Source organism: Poromitra crassiceps (assembly GCF_964638095.1).
Source record: "Poromitra crassiceps genome assembly, chromosome: 3".
Taxonomy (NCBI): domain Eukaryota; kingdom Metazoa; phylum Chordata; class Actinopteri; order Beryciformes; family Melamphaidae; genus Poromitra; species Poromitra crassiceps.
The window spans coordinates 32,038,718-32,060,838 of record NC_139625.1 but is presented as its reverse complement, the minus strand read 5'-3'; positions in this window follow the sequence as shown (position 1 = coordinate 32,060,838).

Genomic DNA, 22,121 nt, shown 5'->3' with positions numbered 1-22,121 from the left:
GGGCCCGGCCTTCGGCCGGGCATCTGCACCCCTTCCTATCCAGGCCCACCCAATTTGATCCAGGCCCACCTATAATTCAATTTCTGCATACGCCCCTGCTCCTTTGGCTCTGCCTTTGGGAACTGCAACATTAGTTGAGGCTGTCTTTAGAGTCCGCAGTATCTTCCGAGGCTCCGATCTCAGAGTCTGCAACACCCCCTTTGGCCTCGCCTTCTGAGTTTGGAACATCCGCTGAGACTCCACCTTCTGTGTCTGCAGGATCCCCTTTGACTGCGCCTTCTGAGTCTTCAGCATCCACTGAGGTTTCGCCTTCAGAGTCTGCAGCACCCTCAGCACTGTAGTTGTCTGTCGGTCTAGTCGGTCACGTGGCAAGTCTCGTCAGACGCCAGGTGGCGCCGTGGGGGGGTACTGTTAGGTGATGTCACCTCATGAATAAAAACTGTTAGATGAGGTCTTGATGATGTATTTTGCTGAGTGGCAACTTGCTCTGGCTCTGATGATGTCACTCTTTGATGGTCCCACTGCAGTGATGTCATGATATTGATGATGCCAATTGTCGACTTTGTGATTACATCACTACATGACTATGTCACTTCACGGTGGTGATGTCATAAATCATCAAGGATGTCATACGGTTCTACTCTTCTTGGTAGTGATGTCATATCTCACTGATGATGTCATAACACAATGTGATGTCCAAGGAAGCTGGGTGCTGTGGGTGCGGCAGCACCCCCTGGTGACAAGAGATGGAATTTTCGAAATTGTTGGATTTGGCTCTAGCCTACTGTGTTTCTTTCTGCGCATGAGTCTGTGCTGTGTAGTGGATATCTGTACATATACAATCTTTGCTCAACAAAGTGGTTCTTGGGTAAAAATAGGATCCACACAGTGTGAAGCGTGCACTCCGCGAAATGCTGAAGTTTTGTTTATTTAGCCTCACGTTGAAACTAGTGTTTACATAGCTGTGTTTACTTTGTTCACGGAGTCGGAGACAAAAATGAGACTATCAGTCAAATCCCAGCTTTGTGAAGAGAAAGAGATACGAGATGACAAGACTGACAAAAAAAAGAAAGAGAAGATGGGAGGAATAGCACTGTCCCTGATTCCTGAGGGTAAATTGAGTAATGCTGCAGAGAAGAGAATATACTGAATAATGACATCACAACAGTATAATCCTAATGTTAATTTAAAATTAAATATTCCTCTAAATATGGCTAAAAGTAAAAAAAAAAAAAAAGTCACATTTTCTTCAGCCGAGAGTCCCTTCCTTACAGCACCCCCTACTTAAAGTGTAACTAACCCCCAAAACACTTTTTTTCAGCTTTTAACAAATATATGACTTTGGGGGTGGTGTGTGAAGAATGCTGGTCAAAATTTTCACATTTGAGACCAAACTGTTGCCATTTTACCATTTGTATCATTTTTCAGCAGCATAACTGGCATAAGTGCCCTCTATGGGTGGAACACTGCTTTTTTTTGTGCCCTAAAATGAATGGGATATTTGATACGTCGTGACGTCACAATGAACCAAAGACTATGGGATTTCAAGATAGTTACTCCCCTACTCCCCCTGTACCCTTTCCCGGCTAACTCCAAGCCTATTGGAGGGAGGGAGGGGTTATTGTGTGTTTGCAGCAACATCATCAGCTCCGAGCCACCAAAGTGAGCCTCCCTGAGCGACTTTCATCCCCGCCGTCATTTCCGCAAACAAATCTCATCGCAGTTTAGCGCACATGTAAAATATAACGCTATACTACGATGTGACAACGTGACAAAGCTGCTCTAAACACATCGGCTACTATAATATCGTCACTGTGCAATGAAAGCCACGTATCTCCAAAACGCCAACTTTTCAGGAAATGAAAAAAACCCTGTGCTCTTAAAATACAGAACACCACGTTGTCATATTTGACACGTCTTCATTGTAGACAGTTTATCGCTGAATGTGTCATTACATTATTAATATCTTACCTGAATAAGCTCAAATGCTGTTACAGGATTATCACACCGAGTCTGGAGCACTTTCTGCCGGCCAGGCAGCAACTCGTAGGCACCTGCCTTTTAGAGCGCGAGCACGAGCTGCTGTGCTCCAGGCAGCGGGGACGCGCGGGCGGAGCTCTTCACTCTGCCAAGCCGGGGAGAGTGGCTCTGTCATGGGGTTGAGCAGTCCCGGAGTAACGTGACATTATTCTTGTCAGAAACAACTTCGATTTGCATACTTTAAATTAGTTTGCAGCCCAAGGACAACCCGAAAACACCTTATTGATCTTTTTACGTCAGGCGATGCCAGAATCACACAAAACCAAGCCGAAACACAGCCGGCATTCGGGTCAGCAGCGTGCTTGGTGACTTTTCCGGGGAAGTCCTCATGAGGTGGGGCGGAGCATGGAGGTCTGACTGTCACATACACTGCCCTGCGCTGCAGTAACTTTTAACAAGAATCACGAAAAGCCCCCAAACGAAAATTAAAAACGGATTTCATGGCGCGGTATATCGCAAGTTGGACGAGGGAATGACGTGGAGAAATCTCGCATTGTGATTACATGAGCGTGAGAGCGGGGCGTTTGTCCTGACTATAATTGTGCTGTGCTGCGGTCTCACGTCACTAGTCTCTTTTAACATAGTTAGACAAGCCGCCATACACATACATGGGAGAAAAATAATTAAATTTCTAGTTCGCCACTGAGTGGCCAAATTGATATAACTTTCAACCATTTTGAGCAACGCTGTTTCCATACAGGCCACCAGCGTTGGCTAGTTGTTGATATTTATAAAGATATTGCAGCTCTCATATAAATTATTTTCGAGGCGGTGGGCAAACTGTAATGGCGTCGATTTCTGGAAAACATTCCTGAGCTGAGCACAGCCAAAGAGTATAGTATAGACAAGAGGATACGTAATTTCTTGGTTTTTCCCATAGGTTTTTCAAATCACCGTTTTGTTACATATCTGGGGGGTTAGTCCCCCTTTAAAACGGGTACGGTGGTGTAGTGGTAAGCGCTGTCGCCTCACAGCTCGAAGGTCCTGGGTTCGATTCCCACCTGGGACGCTGTGGGCGCTGGAGTTGTGACCCCCCCATATCTTCAGTGCCTACTGCCCAGGTGGGCTATCTCGTCGAAAGGGCCTTTCTGTGTGGAGTTTGCATGTTCTCCCCGTACCCCCCAGGGGGTTCCTCCGTACATAACACCCCACTAAAAACATGCAGAAGATCGTCATCCGACCAGTGACGACAACATCTGAAGTTGGTCCAATGATGGTCCAATGAAGGTCCCCGGACGCTGGAAAGAAATAGCGACCACTGCTCCTGGCCTGCCCCCTCGAGGAAAGGACAAGCCTGGATGGGTCAAATGCAGAGGACATATTTCACCGGCCACCGTCAGCATGAGTGTGTGTAGTGGCCGCATGCATGTGTTGTAGTGTGTTCGTGTGACAATAAAGACGGGCTGCCGTCTGAAATCGTGTTTCTTCGTGTTCCAGCGCGGCTGGTGATGTCACGTTCAGGTCCTACAAGAGTTGGCTCTGCTAGTCCTCTGCAGTTGTTCGTAGTTTCATTTTACTGCAAACCTTCTGCAACAGTTGCCAGCTTCGAACCTCGCAGAACCAGCTTACCAAGTGCCCCAGTTAAGTGTTCCTTGGCCATCAAGTGTCTGCACGTAAACCCACCTGACCCCAGCCTAACACAATGCACCAATGCACGCAGAGCCGGAGTTCCATAACAGTCCAGCCAAACAAATTTCGCCACAGGATTTCTGATGGCAAAACCCAGAAATGCTGACTTGTGATTCAGACACTCCGTCAATGGAAGCGTGCTGGTGTAAGACGTTGGCTCTGACTGACCATGTGAGACTAGGTTGGTGAGGCTCACGAGTGCTCTCTGCATTACACAGCTGCAGTGTTTTCCTCTATCAAGTGAAAGCAGAGCAACATCAAGTCACAGAAATGTCTCCCTCGTTTTCGCTCATCAACACGTCAGCCAGCAGCACGCCAGCCCATCAGCCAGCGGATTTTTATTGCTGGGCTGGGCGGGCGGGCGGCGGTGGGTCCAGCGGGCCGGGCCGGCCGGGGCAAAGCGGCACGGCGGGAGGACGCCCGCTCTGGCTGCTGTTGTCCCTCTCCAGGACAACTGCTGACGGGTCACAGGGGCCCAACTGGGCCAGAGCCAGACCCCCTCCATACAGCCCATTCACTCAACACTTCCTGGAGTCACAGCACACAGAGAGAGAGAGAGAGAGAGCGGAGGAGAGGAGGAAGAGGGGGAGAGGGGAGGAGAGGAGGAGGAGAGAAGATGGAGAGGAAAGGAAAGGATGAGATAAAGAGCGAGAATAAACAGTGGCATTTTACGTGTCTGCAAACCAGGGATAGTACTGATTGCATGTTTAAATTACTTCTGCATTGGCTTCACAATATAGCCCACTAGAATGGAGGAGAGAAGGGGACAGGAGGCAAGGCTAAGATGAACAAGGGGAGAAGAGGAGGGGAGAAGGAAAGGAAGCGAGGAGAGGAGGAGTGGAAGGAGAGATGACAGCACTCAGAGGATTTAGGGATTGAATTAGAGCTGTAACAGTAGAAGACCCCCCCCCCCCCCCCCCCCCCCCCACACACACACACACACACACACCCTGTCTCTGCCAACTGTGTAATTCACTCTCAAACCCCACAAAGCCTTCTCTTCCCCCCTTCTCTCATCCCCTTCTTCTCCTTCGAGGACCAGAGCCGACCTGACCGTCTCACTTTGCCACCTGGGACTTCAACTTGTCCACTGAACTGCCACAAGAAGGAACCCATCGGTTAAAAAAAAAGTAGATTTTTTTCTCTAACCTCTGGGGGCAGCCTGGGGGCAACGGTTTCAATGCTGTGTAACAGGAACTCGAGGGGCTCCTCCGGCAGCGGAAGAAAATCCCTTTCCGCTCCCTGCAAGCTCTGCCATTGGCTCCATTGATGGATTTCCTTTCCCCTCCCTGCGTGTCGCTCTCAAATCCCTCCATCGCTATGAAACAACAACATCGCTAGCTCGTTGCTAGTAGCACGCTGAAAATGGTACGTTTTGACTACACACCGCCGGTCACGTTCACTCCATTTTGATCAGGTAAAGCGCAGCATGCGGGCCTGCACCCTGCGAGCGCTGTTGCACAGCTTTTCACAGAGCTTGCCGACAGATTTTTGATGCAAGTTGAAAGTCTCGAGAGATTAAGTATAGCCTAATTATCGCGACATATTCATATAAATAAATGTTAGTTTTTTTTACTTGCTTTGTTGAGACCATACACTAGTAATTCAACCTACATGTAGGCTATATATCCAGTTCTCTATCATTTTTCCAACTGAGTTTAGATTAAACCATGCCCACTCCAGTCTGATGCCCTGTGCACACATACACAATTTGTTTTGCGTGTAGACGCCTGCTGTCGCTGATGCACATTCATTCTGTACTGGATACGTCGTATTGCGGGCGGCAGCGATGAGAAGAGGTGCAAATTTGAAATCGACCAATTGAAGACGGAAATACATCAAGACACCCAATCAAGCTGCAACACCAAAGCCACTTTCACACATGTCTGGAATTCAGGAGTTTTCTAGAGGGCATCCGTATGGCGGTGTATGTGTGAACAAATTTTGGTGGCTCATGCGCGCTCCCGCGAGCCTCCTCCTAGCCGGAGGTAAGTCTTGGGCTCAGGGTACACACAGGGGCGGATTGTCCCCCCCCCCTCCCTCCAGAGCTCCATGAAGTAGCCAGTGCTGCACTCACTGAGCTGCACTCAGAGTGCATGAGGACAGAGACAGAAAGCCAGCGTGACAGATTATTATTATATAAATAGTCGATGTGAATGAGCGAGCAAAAAACATCATGCCGTCTCAGTTTTTCCAATCAAGCGCGAAGCGCCTCAAACCTGCTCTGTGTGCGACAGCCAACATGTTGCTGGATTGAAAGGCTCATGGCTCTGATCCGATTTCCTTTCTGCATAGCTTCGCACAGCACACACATTTAATGAGCATTTTTGGACGCGAGGGTCGTCCCGCTTCCCAGTATTGGACATCGCTAGGTAGGGTATCTGGATCTGGTTGCGTTCATGTCTTTGATTTAACGTTTACACAGCGTTTGTGAAGATTCAAGGGCAGAACCGCAAATTCCAAGTAGCGTCAAGTCAGGCAGTATAAAACGAAAACTTCCAGGTATAACCTTCGCAATAATGGCAATTAGATAAAGTAAATGCACGTGTAATGTTTTTTTGTGTGTGTTTCGAAAGACACAGAACAGAGATAAACTGGAAGAATATCTGCTCCCTTCGAAAAGTCAATTTGAACCCGTAGTGAGTCGACCATTCTGATTTTTTGTTACTAAGTAATACAACATTTATTTTATTTTGAAGGTAAAAACGTCTACCTTCCTGTATTCTGTATAATTCTAGTAGGTTTGATGCATTTTAGGACTGAACATAGCAAAGACCCATTTTCTTTGTAGTGCTTGCGACTCGAGGAAATCGATGCATCTGGGCGTGAGTTGTAGGGTTGTTTAATTAATTACTAACGTTATGCGCAAACGATTATATGCCGTGAACGTTAGGCAGTTATCGCCCATTATGTATTTTTAGTTTTCACAACTCCCCATTGTGTGGTCATCAGTGTTGGGCAAGTTACTTTCAAAATGTAATATACTACATATTACTAGTTACTTTCATTTGAAAGTAATACGTTACTTTACCATATTACTTTCTGTGTAGAGTAACTCGTTACTTATTACACTACTTTTGCATTACTTTTACCAAAACAACAGCAGCAGCAGAATGACATCGCCGCCCCGGAACCATCCCGAAAAATAATTTCAACTGCCTTGAAGTCAGTGTAAACAATCCAAAATTCTAAATGTTATTCTTTTCCTTTGTTATTGTCATCTATAGTGGTTATTTGCATAAAAACACACAGTTGATTAGAAAATGATTGTATCTTTTTTAAATTTGTGCTTTCATTTAATCAAATGTAACTCAATTTGTAACTTGAGTTACTTGACAAAGTAACTGGTATAATATTACTGAAATCCTATAAGTTATATTACTGAATTATTGCTAAAAGTAATATATTACATGTAATATGTTACTTTTGTAATGAGTTACCCCCAACACTGGTGGTCATGCCCAAATTCCCCCACCCCCACCCCCGCCCCCGCTCTACTTTACAAACTCTGCGGAGGTGCTACTCATGTGTGAAAGCAACATGCCTCATGTCTGAAAGGGTACACTTCACGTATCATCCGGGGCAGGCTCTGTGGGGAGCAACCCTCACCTGAAATGTCTTTCTGAAACATTTGAGGTGTGAAATCAGCCGTGCAGTTGCTGAATCTGTTTTCATTTTACATCGACAATGGTTCGTTTAAAAGTTTAAGCAGGCGAGTCATGCTACTACAAAATGTCACTTTAATTATGTCAAGAGCAATGATCCTGTATGTAATTAGGATAGATAGATAGATAGATAGATAGATAGATAGATAGATAGATAGATAGATATATATAGAGAGAGAGATATATAGATAGATAGATAGATAGATAGATAGATACTGTAGATAGATAGATAGATAGATAGATAGATAGATAGATAGATAGATAGATAGATAGATAGATAGATAGATAGATAGATAGATAGATAGATAGATAGATAGATACTTTATGAATCATTGGGCAAAACTGATGAATGGCTTATTGCATCACTCCACATTAGTGAATTATCTAAATCATATATCAAGTGCTGCTAACAAGTCACAGCCTGAGCACTCAATCAGTTAGCCTAATAGCTGAAGGTTTAAACTGAAGGCTGGAGGTCATGGGTGTTTTTCGGCGGGTGCCTGCTCGGTGAAAGGCCCGCTCCATATCTTCCCCACTGCTTCCACTCAATTGCTTTTTGAATAATTCCATGCCTGATCTCGCATGGCTGTTAGCGCCTCGCAGTTCATCTCTATGGGGAAGGGGGACACTCCAAACCTAGTTAGCCCCGACGCTAAACCTGTCTGCACCGCAAAACGATATCCATCCCCGAGGTAATAAAAACCTCTTGGCTAAGCAGAACACTGGCTTGGTTTTTCAGGGTGTGTGCTGGGGAAAAAAACAATACTATCACAATAAAGAGAAGTGGAGGAGAGAGGCCAGGGGAGCTGTTTCCTAGCAACCAGCGGGTCTGACAGGTGCTTTGTGGGGATGGGATGTTGAGTTCATCCAGTTGTCTGCCTTCTTTCTTCTTTTTTTTTTGCTTTTTTTCTGCTTGCCACTTGTAAATGCATCTGCTTCTCTCAAATAGCGATGTCTTTGTCCTGCAGTCAAGGACCGCACGATTTCAGCAGAGGAATTAGCATTAAACTCTGCTCTTACTGTAAGAGGGATGTAGTGGTGCAGTGATGTAGTGGAGGGAAAACCCACCGAAACTCACTAAACCCAGTTTTTAATTTACAGTATAGTTTACCTAGCTTTTTTAAGGCTCAAATAAATCATCATTGTCACAGTAAACATCGTTGTATCAAACTGATATATTATGTGAGGATTAAAGAAAAAAGCACAAACTAATACTAATACTGTTTTCCTTATGAGAATCTCTGTCTGGATTTCATAATTTACTTATTTCAAACAAACCGTTGAAAATAATTAAAGGAACAGTTCACCCAAAAATGAAAATTCTCTCATCATCTACTCCCCCTCATGCCAGTTGAAACGCAGGTGAAGTTTGTTCTTATAACACACAGGGAGGTTGCCAGCACATCTAAATGTAGCAGCCTTCTCCAAAACAACTGAAGTCAGTGAGGACCATTTCTTCAGGGTTTAAAAACATACCTTACACCATCATTTAGTGCAAATCTGAACTACAGCTGACTGATTTGCAACATGGTGTATAGGTCTTTCTATTCACAGTGTGTTTGTTTGGCTGTTTGTTTTCTTTTGGAACTCTATGTCTCCACTGACTTCAGTTGTTTTTGGGAAGGCTGTTATAAAGTTGTGCCTGCAACTAACAAATCACCTGTGTTTCATTTGGCATGAGGGTGAGTAGATGACAGAATTTCCATTTTTGGGTGAACTGTCCCTTTTCATTTGCCTATATGGGAAGTTTACACTTGCATTATCCAACAAATCACATCTATTACAGTAAAAACACTGCAAGAATGATGATATTTCAATATAAATCTCCTTGTTATATACACTTTGACCCTCACCATCTCATACCCACAACTCAATTCCACATTATTCAGTTATACGCTTACACTGCAGACTGCTGCTGAGGCTTACACTGCAGGCTGCTGCTGAGGTTTACAGTACACTGCAGACTGCTGCTGAGGCTTACACTGCAGGCTGCTGCTGAGGTTTACAGTACACTGCAGACTGCTGCTGAGGTTTACAGTACACTGCAGGCTGCTGCTGAGGTTTACACTACACTGCAGGCTGCTGCTGAGGTTTACACTACACTGCAGGCTGCTGCTGAGGTTTACAGTACACTGCAGGCTGCTGCTGAGGTTTACAGTACACTGCAGGCTGCTGCTGAGGTTTACACTACACTGCAGGCTGCTGCTGAGGTTTACACTACACTGCAGGCTGCTGCTGAGGTTTACACTACACTGCAGGCTGCTGCTGAGATTTACAGTACACTGCAGACTGCTGCTGAGGCTTACACTGCAGGCTGCTGCTGAGGTTTACAGTACACTGCAGACTGCTGCTGAGGTTTACAGTACACTGCAGGCTGCTGCTGAGGCTTAGAGTACACTGCAGACTGCTGCTGAGTTACAGTACACTGCAGACTGCTGCTGAGGCTCACACTGCAGCTGAGGCTCACACTGCAGACTGCTGCTGAGGCGTGTCCGGAAGCATTCGCCACAGATCAGCCCATTTTTATTCACTGCTTACACACCTAATCCCCCTTCCATATATTGACCCCCCCTCCCCCTATGTCAAATGCCTCCGCCACTGTGAAACAACAACAACACTAGCTAGCAAGTTAGCATTGATAGACGCTGAAAATGGCAGGTTTTAACGAAGATTTGGATTGTGCAATGAAGCAGGCTTGCTTGGTATTTTCGGTGGATGGTTGTAAAGATAACAGAGCCTTCTCCCTGCTATACCAGAGTGAGAGTAAGAGGAGCCAGACTCTCCCCTGCATGGATATAGCGCAAAATAGTCTGGCAAGCGACGCTATGGCCGGGGTGGATGGAGGGCGTAAACACTTTCACACCGGGGAGCCATGTTCGTGCCCCGGTGTGTTCAAAGTCTACATTTCAACCATAAGTCACATTGAACGTTCCATAATTCTAACCTTAACCAAGCTGTTTCATTTGCCTAAACATAACCAAGCTGTTTGACTTGCCTAAACATAACCAAACTGTTTGACTTGCCTAAACATAACCAAGCTGTTTGACTTGTCTTATTTGCATTTAACTTTGGAAAGGCAGCAAGGTTTTAAGATTTTCATTGAAACAAGGTTTGCAGAAGTGTAAAATGCCACGTTTTAGAAATGTATTTTGTTGTTTCGTTTCAAATGTACGTTTATATTCTACATATCCCTGCTTTGCAAACACATATCCCTGCTTTGCAGACACATAAAATGGAAACGTTTCCCCCCCTCCCTTCACCCAACATGGACAGAGGATGAGGAGGGGGTGCGTAGGTGAGTGGGGGTTTCCAGGTGAACAGAGGAGAGGACAGAGGAGCCTTGAGGTCATCCTGACTGCCAAGACTTTGCCTTTCATGCTCGCTCCCTCTCCCTTTCATCTGCCATTCTTGCCCGTGGAAAAAAGAGGGGGGGCGAGAGACACAGAGAGAGAGAGAAAGAAGAGAGAGCGAGAGAGAGAGATTAATTGAGAGGCAGAGCTCCAGGGAGAGACGGGGAGGAGTGACAGAACGAGAGAGAAAGGCAGAGTTGCTATTAACATCAATGTTCTAAAATACACATTTTTTGTGACATGCAGATCGCCATTGTGTCGCATGTATGCATGGCATAGACTGTACAAAAATATGGATGTCGCCACTGTGATGTCACCCACTGGTTTGTGGACTTTATTTTGGAGCCTCGAGTTTGACATTTTGACCGTCGCCATCTTGTTTTTTTGGAGCAAGAAGCAGCTAGCGCGAGACCAGGGGTTTCCCACAGAGCCACAGTGCCGCCTGCTATTTGTCTGTTATCAATGCGCAATCACTGGACAGACGAGCTGTCAATCACGCCCCAAAACATAGACAATAATTTACAAAATGAACACTTTCTGTAATGAAGAAGACTTGAAACTAGCAATTGTGACATAAACTCATTAGGAAAGTGTTAATTAAAATAAATCAAGTGAGAAGTAGTCATCTCTTCTCATTGACTTCCATACAATCTGAGTCCCCGCCCCCTTTAGCCTGGGTAAACCCAGCCCCCAGTGACCTGCTCTCAGACCTGTTCTCAGTCACTACGTGACGTCACCCCCCTTGTGACTAGTGAGCAGGGTCTGTCTGAGAGCAGGTCACTGGGGGCTGGGTTTACCCAGGCTACGCCCCCTTCTGGCCATTAGAAATAATGCAGGTTTAAGGCAGTTCCACAATGGCTTCATTTTTCAGCCCCTTGCATGTGACATGAGTGGTCGTGAGGACCACAATGGAAATAAGCCTTCGGGCTTTTTTGTGTTTTTATCCTCGGTGATTGATATATTGTCTGTTCTTTCATTACTATATGTACTGTTGTGTTCTTTTATTTTATCACCAAATACATTCATTCATTCATTCAGACACAGTAGGCCAAGACACTTATAATTGAATTAGTGACACCCAACTGCAGGCTCCGACAATAGTTAGAAGTTGTACTCTTCTGGTCTCCTAAATGGGCGTGGTTATCAGCTTGTGATTGGCTGTGTCAATGGTGTGAAGCTTTGTTGGCTAACCAGTCGCCTAAGGGGGTGTGGCAGTGGTGAAACAGATACAGGAAGTGACTGGAAGTTGAGGTGTCTATAATGAAAAGTCTCTGGTAGGCCTAGTCGTAGAAGTAGTAGCTGGAGCGGTGTCCGAAGCGCTACAGGGAAGTGTTGAGAAGTGCTTCTGCCTGCATACCTCACACAGCCTGAAAGCTGACCCACACTTTACCCCCACAAGACAGAAAAAGGCTCTATTCATTACAGCTGTACAGTAGCTGCTGGCCAGCGCTGGACGCATTTCTGTGTGATGTCAAGGCTTTGGGTGCTGGGGAGTGGGAGTCAGGGGGCGGGGGGGGGGGGGGGGGGTTGAGGGGGGTCGACAAGGGGCACAGCTGGGCAGCTGTTGAGGAGAGCGGAGGGTCCCCGAAGTCCTTTAAAAAGGCCTTTTCATACAACACCCACTCCAAGCACTCCAACACACAGAGAGAGACTAGAGCAGCGAGCCAAAGAGGACGGCCTGTCCCATAAACACAACTCAGCATATCAAAACCCAAACATAAACACGGGGTCCCTGTGCTGTGGAAAAACTGCACTGCCAGCCTCCTCTGTAACATTTCATCAAGCGGCTTACAGTCCGATACACAAAACCTGCTGACGTACACAGGAAGAGAGAGCTTTTATTTGTTTAACCGTGTAGAAAGAAGAGATTGTTATTCTCTTTGAAACTAACAATCTAAAAAAATATATAGACCCTCATCAAGACAGCAACATCATGGAATTGAGCACATTGTGGTTTTAGTTCTACAAACATTTCTTGGAGGCAGAGCAGCTCTGGAGGGAGAAATAAACTGATTGGACGAGTTAAACCTCAGTGGGCGGAGCTAAAGAACCACAGTTTTTCAACAGCTCCAGTATGCTAAATGAAAGAGTTGAATGGCAAAAAATGTCAGTTATGTAACAGTTAGTTCTGGCCAAGCAATTTGATTGGACAAGAGGCATTCACGAGTGCTGATATTCAGTATAGCACGGAACGCTTCACTTTATGTATATCACTCAGCTTCACAGGTGTTCTAATAACCTTGATTAGGTTGCGTTCACAGTGTTTTTCTGTGCCCACCTAGTAAGCCACGTGGATACATTTGACCATGAGTAGGGTAAGCTGAAATCGTCTGTGCTAACCTAAAAGTAGCTAGTTTAGCTAGCTTGTAGTCGAAAAATACTTACCTGTTGCTTGGCAACACTTGATAGCGTTAGTGCAATCGGGAACTGATTTTGTTGGCGGAGACAAAAATCATCTGTTGTTTCAAATTACTTAAAAAAATATTATTTTAAATTTGTTACTTCATGAATAGCTTTTCCAACTGTTGTATAAAAGCACACTTACTCAAGGTTGTGCTGTACTGGATATCAGCACGGCTGTGATTATTATCTTCGGCCAGCCTCTTGCCTACGACTGAATCACAGCCGTGACGATATACAGTACAACAGCACTCCCTGTCATATGATATATAGTATAATAGCACTCCCTGTCATATGATATACAGTACAACAGCACTCCCTGTCATGTGATATACAGTACAACAGCACTCCCTGTCATGTGATATACAGTACAACAGCACTCCCTGTCATGTGATATTGCTTAATTAGCCTCCAGAGCAGCTCCGCCTCCAAGAAATGTTTTTGTAGACTGAATTACAAGGGCTAAAACAACACATACGCAAAAGCACTCAATCTAAATTCACCATATGAGTAGTCCAACAGCAGTCCAGAGTGGGGAAGGTTGGGGCGGGGGTGAGCTTTGGAGGTTGGGGGGCAGGAGATGAGAAGGTGAAATCGAGGGAAGAGGAAGGAATAGGAAGTGGAGATTATGTTTATGAAGTGCCCTCATTATGTAACCTTATAGGACCACATTACAATCACGGCCATTCCAGGAATTTCACATGGATTCGCATGGAGAAAAAATGGCGTCCGTTGTTTTTCTGCCTTGGCAGCTGTCGTCCCGCTCGGCCCTGCGGTCGCTGAGGATTGTGGCCCCGATGAGGCAAGACATTGTTGAGGGAGAAAAAGTGCGGCAAAATGCAATACCCCAAGAATGTCAACCCCAACCCCCCTCCCCTCACCCCAACCCCAACCCCCCTCACCCCAACTCCAGCCCCCCTCAGCACCATGCGGACAGTCATCACACCCCCAGACTCATCACATACTTCTGTACTGGAGGGTTAGTTCAGCGCATAACAGTGAAACCGCAGTAATGGGGCAGTGAGTCGATCGAAGTTGGCCTTTGTTGCCTGGTTATTTCTTTAACATGGAGTCCCATAAAAGTTTAGAGTCAAAAAGTGACAGTCTGTTCTTTCACCTTCTTCTCAGGAACTGCATTAGGCTACTTACAATAAAAAGATACAGATGTACTTTATTAATCCAGCAAAACAATAACAAATACATACCATTAAACACAGCAGGACCAAGATTCCTGCCCTCAATATTCTATACGCCCAATGTGATAAATTCGTAAATATATAGCCTACAAGCATACATACTGTAAAAGTCACTATCATTATCATTACAAGTAAAAACATCCACATTTTGCAGCCATACAGTTGACAACCAAAATAAAACCGACAAACAAGAGAGCTAAATGTACAAAAATTAGTCTTGGTGACATTTGTGCAGAAATATACTGACAAATCTAATAGTGACACAAGTACATACTACCATATTATCAATACACTGCAAATTATCCTCATTTTAACTATAATGCCAGCAGTATTGAGCTTGTGCGTTCAAGCCTCAGTCACTTTTGAGGTTGTGGGTTCGAGCCTCAGTCAGTTTTGAATGGCGACAGACAGAGGAAAGATTGAAATGCTCTGAGGAAAGCTTGTCTTAAGAAGTGTGACTCAGTGGCTCAGAGAGTTTGATTGCTGCCCTCCACTATTGAGGTTGTTGGCTCGAGCCTGGGTCAGTTTTGAGGTTGTTGGGTTCAAGCCTCAGTCACTTTTGAATGGTGCCAGCCAGAGGAAAGAGTGAAATACTCTGAGAAAAACCTCTCTTTAAGAAGTGTGACCCAGTGGCTCAGAGAGTTTGATTGCAGCCCAGTAGTGTTGAGCTTGTGGGTTTGAGCGTCAGTCAGTTTTGAACGGCGACAGCCAGAGGAAAGAGAGAAAAGCGCTCAGAGAAGAGATGTGAGAGCAAAGGGGAGCTGGTTGTGCGATGGAGTTGTCGACCACATAGAGACGCAGGAGCAAGCGGGTGGCCGGCTTGATTCCCGCTCCTCCACCACCACCTGGAGCCTGGGGGGGCTCCAGGTGGTGAACTTTTACTGACTTTGAAATTATGTTGTGATACAAGATGTTTATTGTCACTCGATGTACAAGTACACACGTGTGAAATTCTTGAGCTGTATTGTGTTCCGTTACATATCATCATCATCATCATTGACTCACCATCACCATCCCCATCATCAACATTGTCAGTAAACGTCGGTCATGGTTGTTTTGCATCTTATTGGTACATCAACATCAGAACATCCTTATCAATATTACAAATCTGTTGTCTGTGCATGTATATTGCTGTTTCCCGTATATAGAATAGTGCATTTTGCTCAGGGGTTTGAGAGTCATTATTGGGTGTTTTTATTTATTATTTAGAAGTCTGGTGGCTTGGGGGATGAAGCTGTTTCTGCTTGTCCGAGTTTTTGAGGTTCTGTATCTCCTCCCTGATGGTAGCAAGGAGAACTTGATGAGGGGTGGGTAGAGTCTTTGACGTGGCCGCCAGGCGTACAACTTTACTTTACCCACTGCAAATCAACTTGTTTCAAGAATTCTGTAAAAGTGTCATTTTCTTGATCGTGCAGTGATCTGACTTATTCTTTCAAGATATTCACACTCATTTCTCAAATTTCACTCATTTTCCTGAATATCATGACTAAATTACTCGTTAAGATGGATATTTTTTTTTGTTGCAGTGTATATGCATTCATGCTGTGTGGCATAGGTCTGCAGCCAAAGGTGCAGAGACGACTCATGTTTTAATGCGAAAACCATATTACAGTACCCTGTAAACGAACCCAGCGCGTAACAGGATGTGAGTTGCCAGAACTGCATGAACTGTATAAACAGCGGTGCCTCAGGAGGTCCCTGAAGATCATCAAAGACACAAACCATCCCCACAACAGCCTGTTCTCCCTGCTACCCTCAGGGAGAAGATACAGGGTTCCAAAAGCACGCACAAATCGCTTGAGGAACAGTTTCTTCCCGCAGGCCACGAGACTCCTTAACATACACAAATAGTGAAGTAGCCGTACTGTACCGTACTGTAGCTGCTGCGTATGTCTAATGTTTAATTGTATGTTTAATAAGGAATATGCTATTTGCACCTGTATGTCAAATACGCCGAATTTAAAACGCAGAGTTTAATTGTATGTTTAATAAGGAATATGCTATTGGCACCTATCTTGAACCAAAAGTAAAATAAGCTCTAGTCTAAACCTTAACATACTGCACCATTCATTTCCCAATTGACTGTGTAAGCAGAGGCAGACCTATAATTTAGCCATGATGATCCGTGAGTCAATGGAATCAATGTGTCAATCAATAAGTGACTCAATTATGCAGGCTGGATGCTGAAAATATTGACTCTGCCTGTTCATTTATCACACCATACTGTACTTTGAGCCATCTAATGCGTACGACTCCTTCATGACTGCTTTAAACGCTGTTTTCACACTTTCAGCCGAGTCGCCAGAATAAAATGTCAGCAGCGTTTCTGGAATCCACAGAAATGAACTTTTCTGAATCAAAATACATTGCATAATCACGTTTCTATATGTACGCAGAGATGGGCGAAAATACATCAAAAAGTATTTTGATACAAATTACAAATACTTGCTCAAAAAATATATCACAATACAAATACAAAATACTGGTCTTTAATTTATTTGAAATACAAATACATGTTTTATATTTTGAAAATACATAAAAATACATTTGTATAAAAACCAATAAAGAGATGCAATGATTAGTCAATTCATTTATTAATTGCCAAATATTACATGAATTGCCTATTTTGATAATCTATTAATAATTTTGAGCCATTTCTTTCAGGAAAAATGTCCTAATTCTCTGATTCCAGCTTCTCAAATGTGAAATTTTCTGGTTTCTTTAGATGGTAAATCGTCTCTTTAGTCCTCTGTGACAGTATTCTCCTTTGTGTACCCTCTAACACACTTCAGTTTTTCCATTTCAGTTTTAGCTGTTATTCAGCACAGCTAATTTCTCCCTCACTTCAGCTGTTAATCACCTTCTGGGCTTTTGACTTACATGCAGCATTTCTACATGTTAACTTCAAGTTTTTGAACTTTGTTTAGCCATAGATATCTGACATCATAACAGTATAGGTGGAGACTCTGGAGATGATGTGCCATGGCTGCAGTTATGGAAATCGCCCGCTCCACGGGCTCCCAAAATCGTGACTGACAGACAGACAGACACCGCCCACCCACCTAGGTGCCATCGTGCAACTGTGCGCCATTGGCTCATATTACATCACAGTTGCTCGAGTGACATCACTGATGACATCACAATCATGACCGACACTGTCGCCACTCCCACACCACACACACCGCCACACACACCGCCAGATTATATTAGTTGTGTCTCTCTAATTTGATACACTGGTTTGAATATGCAGTAAACCATTTAATTTGCAGATAGGCCAGTGCATGCAATATTGAATCATCACATTTCAATTAGTAATTTATCTCTGGGGGAATTTCCACCAACACGAGGCTTCATTACTAGCAAAGAAGTGATGGAAAGTCTGACTCAAGACCCACCCTACTCTGCCTCTGATTTGTGGTTGAGTTTGTTCTGAGGGTAAGCCAATCAGAGGCGGAGTAGAAGTGACATGCCACATTGCCTTTTTTTAAACCTGTGTCAATATCAAAAATGTGTCAATTTGAGAATAAAATGACATAACATTAAAAAAAATTAAAGTTGTTTTACTTGCTTAAACATAACCAATTGTTTTATTTGCGTTTGTCAGAAATGCAGTGAGCTTGTCAAATTAACCGGTCTTTTTTGTAAAATGCCACGTTTTAGAAGCGTATTTTGCCAACATTTTGATTAAAAATCATGTTGATATTGTACATATCCCTGATTTTCAGACATGTAAAATACCAGCGACTTATTCTGGCGATTGGGCTGGAATGGACCGCTTATCCCTTTCTGAATGTGAAGAGGGCGATCCTCGGGGTCCTGAATAGCGAGGGGCCGGGTTTGTCATACGATACCATGTTTGCTCTGTGGGATATCACATGAGACACTGGCTGCAATGCTGGATATGAGATCTGAATATACCAGCCCCCCCCCCCCTCCCGAGTCCTCCTGTACTCCTCCCAAAGTCACAGCTAATCCAGCCCCCGCAGCCCCGCGTCAGCTGTCTGCACCCCCTTCCAGCTGTCTCCTTAATGATATAGCTAATGAGACATCTGGGGGGTCTCTCTCTCACACTAAGACAGTATGAGCTAACCGAGAGGGTGGTTTGGGGGCTACATGAACTTTCCCACGTGTCCCAGTATAGTGCAACCAAAGAGTATAGAGGGCAAGAGACGAAACTCTGGTGCTTTTTTTTGGGACAGCGCTGCTGCCATTTTGGCCTTAAAACGCCTCCTTGCAACAGCACAGAACCATGACAGAGAGACACACCCCCACTGGGATCACACAGGCCATTTCAGTACTTTCGTACTGCACTTTGTAGGTGGGACATTTTACTGACGTCATTACAGTATAGTTTCTTTCAGGTACAAAATGGCAGAGGTGTAGCGCTCAGGCGCGTTGATGTTGCAATGGAATTACCTATTAGCTTTGACTTCTTATGCATGTAAGTTCTTTGGTGCAACTAACTCATCGCGCTTCTTTCATGAAATTTCATCAACTGCTCCTTGATGTTTTTCTGACCTGTTGTAATTTCTTTCCATAGAGGCAGACCGCAGAGCGGAGCGTAACGTAAGGTCAGGAGCGTCGGGGGTTATCCGTGAAATCAGCCAATTGAGGCTGATAGAAGAATGCCCGCGCACTTGAAAGGCTAAACCGGCCGAGTCAATCAATCACATCAAACTCGGGAGTTGGCGAATAAGTTGAGCCCCAAGGCTTCAATTCATATTTCAGCTGAGATCTTTTTGAGACGCCGCACACATTCCTGTGAATATTCTCATTCAAATGAACCAGAAGAGTAAATCTGCGGTAGTGAGAGTTTGCTGCTCTGTAAGCTGATATGAACACTCACACTGCTTCAAACAAATAGCCTAAGCTGATTTATAAAGGCCCTATTACAAGAATTCAATTTCTGCTAGATTTTTATGTGATCAAGGCTGCTTAATGAATACACTGTCAAATTTGATTTTGTTAGATTGGGTTAGATAAATGGGTAAAGTTATTGCATTTTCTACACTCCGTCCAATTTCACCATCGGTTTCAGCTTGGTTCCCAACTCATCAAATCCTGAAGTTTGGTCACGTCCCCTTGGCGTCTATACTGTAGGCCTGTCGCCTTAACCTCAGTCATTATGAAAGTCGTTGAGCGACTGGTTTGTAAATATCTGCCCAGCAACATACTTGACCCCCATCAATTCGCTTACAGAGCAAATAGAAGTGTGGACGATACTGTGTCCCTTTGTTTGCACTCTATTCTTCAACACCTGGAATCGAGATCCACATTATGCCTGTGTTCTTTTTGTTGATTTCAATTCTGCATTTAACACCGACACCACGACAACCACTAGCCTGGGTAAACCCATCCCCCACGTGACCTGCTCTCAGACCTGTTCTCAGTCACTAGCTAGTGACTGAGAACTGAGAGAGCAGGTCACCTGGGGGCTGGGTTTACCTAGGCTAGACAACCACCACCAACAAGCTTCTAAATACATCTGGAAACGGCTACCTTAATTTTTTTTTAATCCGATTTTCCAACATGTTATAGATATAGGCATTGACTATACAGAAGAGAGTTTTGCTCAAAATTGTTGAGGCTCAGAGAAAATGATGAGGACAAATTGAGACAGGTTACAGTAGTAGAGGATGCTGCTGAGCGTTCAGAGGAGGAGACAGCTGATGATGAGCAAGAGCAAAACCATCACAAATGGTGCCCCAAAATGTGGAGCCTTTTGGGCCAGAAGTATCTGCATCTCAACATTTTCATCAGCATTTCCACATGAACACAGTCCCCATGTCCACTAAGGCAGGGGTTCCCAACCTTTTTTGTGCCAAGGACCGGTAGATACATGGACGACAAAGGGTAAATAACAGCCTTTTGTGTTGTACTGTATGTAGCCTACAGTATTTATGTTTTTGTTTCAACTACAAACATAAATAAACGTCAACTTGAAACTATGTTTCAACTACCACACACAGCCTATAGCCTATGTTTATAAAAAAGAAAAGAAAAAAGAATTGGACCGGGCTCGCAGCCCGGTACCAAATGCATTGCGGCCCGGTACCGGTCCGTTGCCCGGTGGTTGGGGACCACTGCAACTAAGGGACATTCGCTAAAAAAAACTGCAAAACAAATTTTCATCCAAGAGACTTGGGGGGGGGGGGGGGGAGGCATCTGTGGGTCTCAGGAGGATAGTGTTAGTTTGAACCCTCTGGTAGTGCCAGGCGGGTGGGCTTTACTGCCTTCTGAGTTCTCCAGTAATGACTGTCATGTGATCAGAGAGTGGTGTGGAGGTGTGAGGGGTGAACACAGAGGCAGGACTCTGGGCAGGGAGCGTCCTCTGTCTGAGATGGGGAGTAGATGTGGCTCAGATGGGGATAGATGGGATTCATTACGCAGCCAAAACTACCTGCGCTGGGCGGAGAGAGGGCGAGAGTTAACAGAATCTATCACTGTTCACATCTCCAAGTTTCACTCCAAAATCAGATGACTGTCATTTCAGCCTCCATAGATACCTGGAGTTATGAGAAGGCTAATGATCTCAGAACCTTTCAAAAGATAGTAGGGAAATTTAACCTGCAGTCAACATGATTTATGCTGATTACACCTGTAATATCCTGAATCACAAACAGGGCAGAGCATCATATCCCCACTATAGATCCCCCCTGTTTCCCTCCTATTTATTCTGGAGTCTTTGGTCAGTGTGGGGAAATGGTCTTGGTGCACAGGAAGAGATGAATCGATGCTTATGAGGAGAGAAAGCTGGACTCACTGAGGAGGACTGAACCTGCTGCCAAAGAATTTCTTCATCAGCCAAACGAGAAGAAACTTAATTGTGAAGAGTGTGAACACATTACTAACGTATGACCAAAATGTGCACTTTTATCTGAATAAAGACGTGTTGGTCAGATTTATTGGGCACTGAATGGATGTTGCATGACTAGAGCTACAGATATGCCATTTTTCTGAAGACCAGTCAGTATCAAGTGGCCTTTTATTGTGACCAGCCCAAGGCACACCTGTGCAGTGTACAAGGACAATGAGCTGTTTAATCACTATCTTGATATGCCACACCTGTCAGGTGGATGGATCATCTTGGCATATTATTATATCTTTTACACCTTCTTCTTTTTTCAACTCGTGAAAAATGGTGTTGTGTTTTTATTTTTGTTCAGTATATTAAACAATATATATACGAGGGATCAGCCGAGCAGCATTTTGATAAACAAACCGCATCACTGGGTGGCAATTGTACCCTATGGAGCGTGAGCTTTGGGAGGCTTGAGTGTCTGACTCTAGCCGGCGGACTCTGTTTACATTTTAAAAACTGCGACAGTTCACACAACTTTAACACGACATGCATATATTATACATCAAACTCTTGAGCTACTTCTGCTCTCACTCAGAATGCCAAAATATAAGTGATGTGATGCATAGTTTTTGAGATATTAACGTTTGTTTGGCACAACTCATACGAATAACTGCCGCAGGGTTCCGCATTTCTGGGTGGCAAGTGAGGTCACGCTGATTCGTCCTATACAAAAAAGAAAAGAAAATACAACAAACTTCGACTTCCGGCTTGTTATTTCACTGCTTACCAGACAGTGTGAAAGACATTCAGCTCAAGCAGTAAAATATTGTTAGAATTTCTGAACATTTTGATTTCAGTTCCTTCTCACTTTTTGCTATTCCCTGACACCCACTTTCAAAATAGAAGTACAAAAAGAAGTACATGGAGTTATGGAGGCAAGGAGGCACCATCGAAATGCTGTTTCCTTGTGACATTTTACAGACTGGAGTCTCTATTTTTTGATGATGAGTTCCAAGCAAAGATTTTCTGGAACTGGACT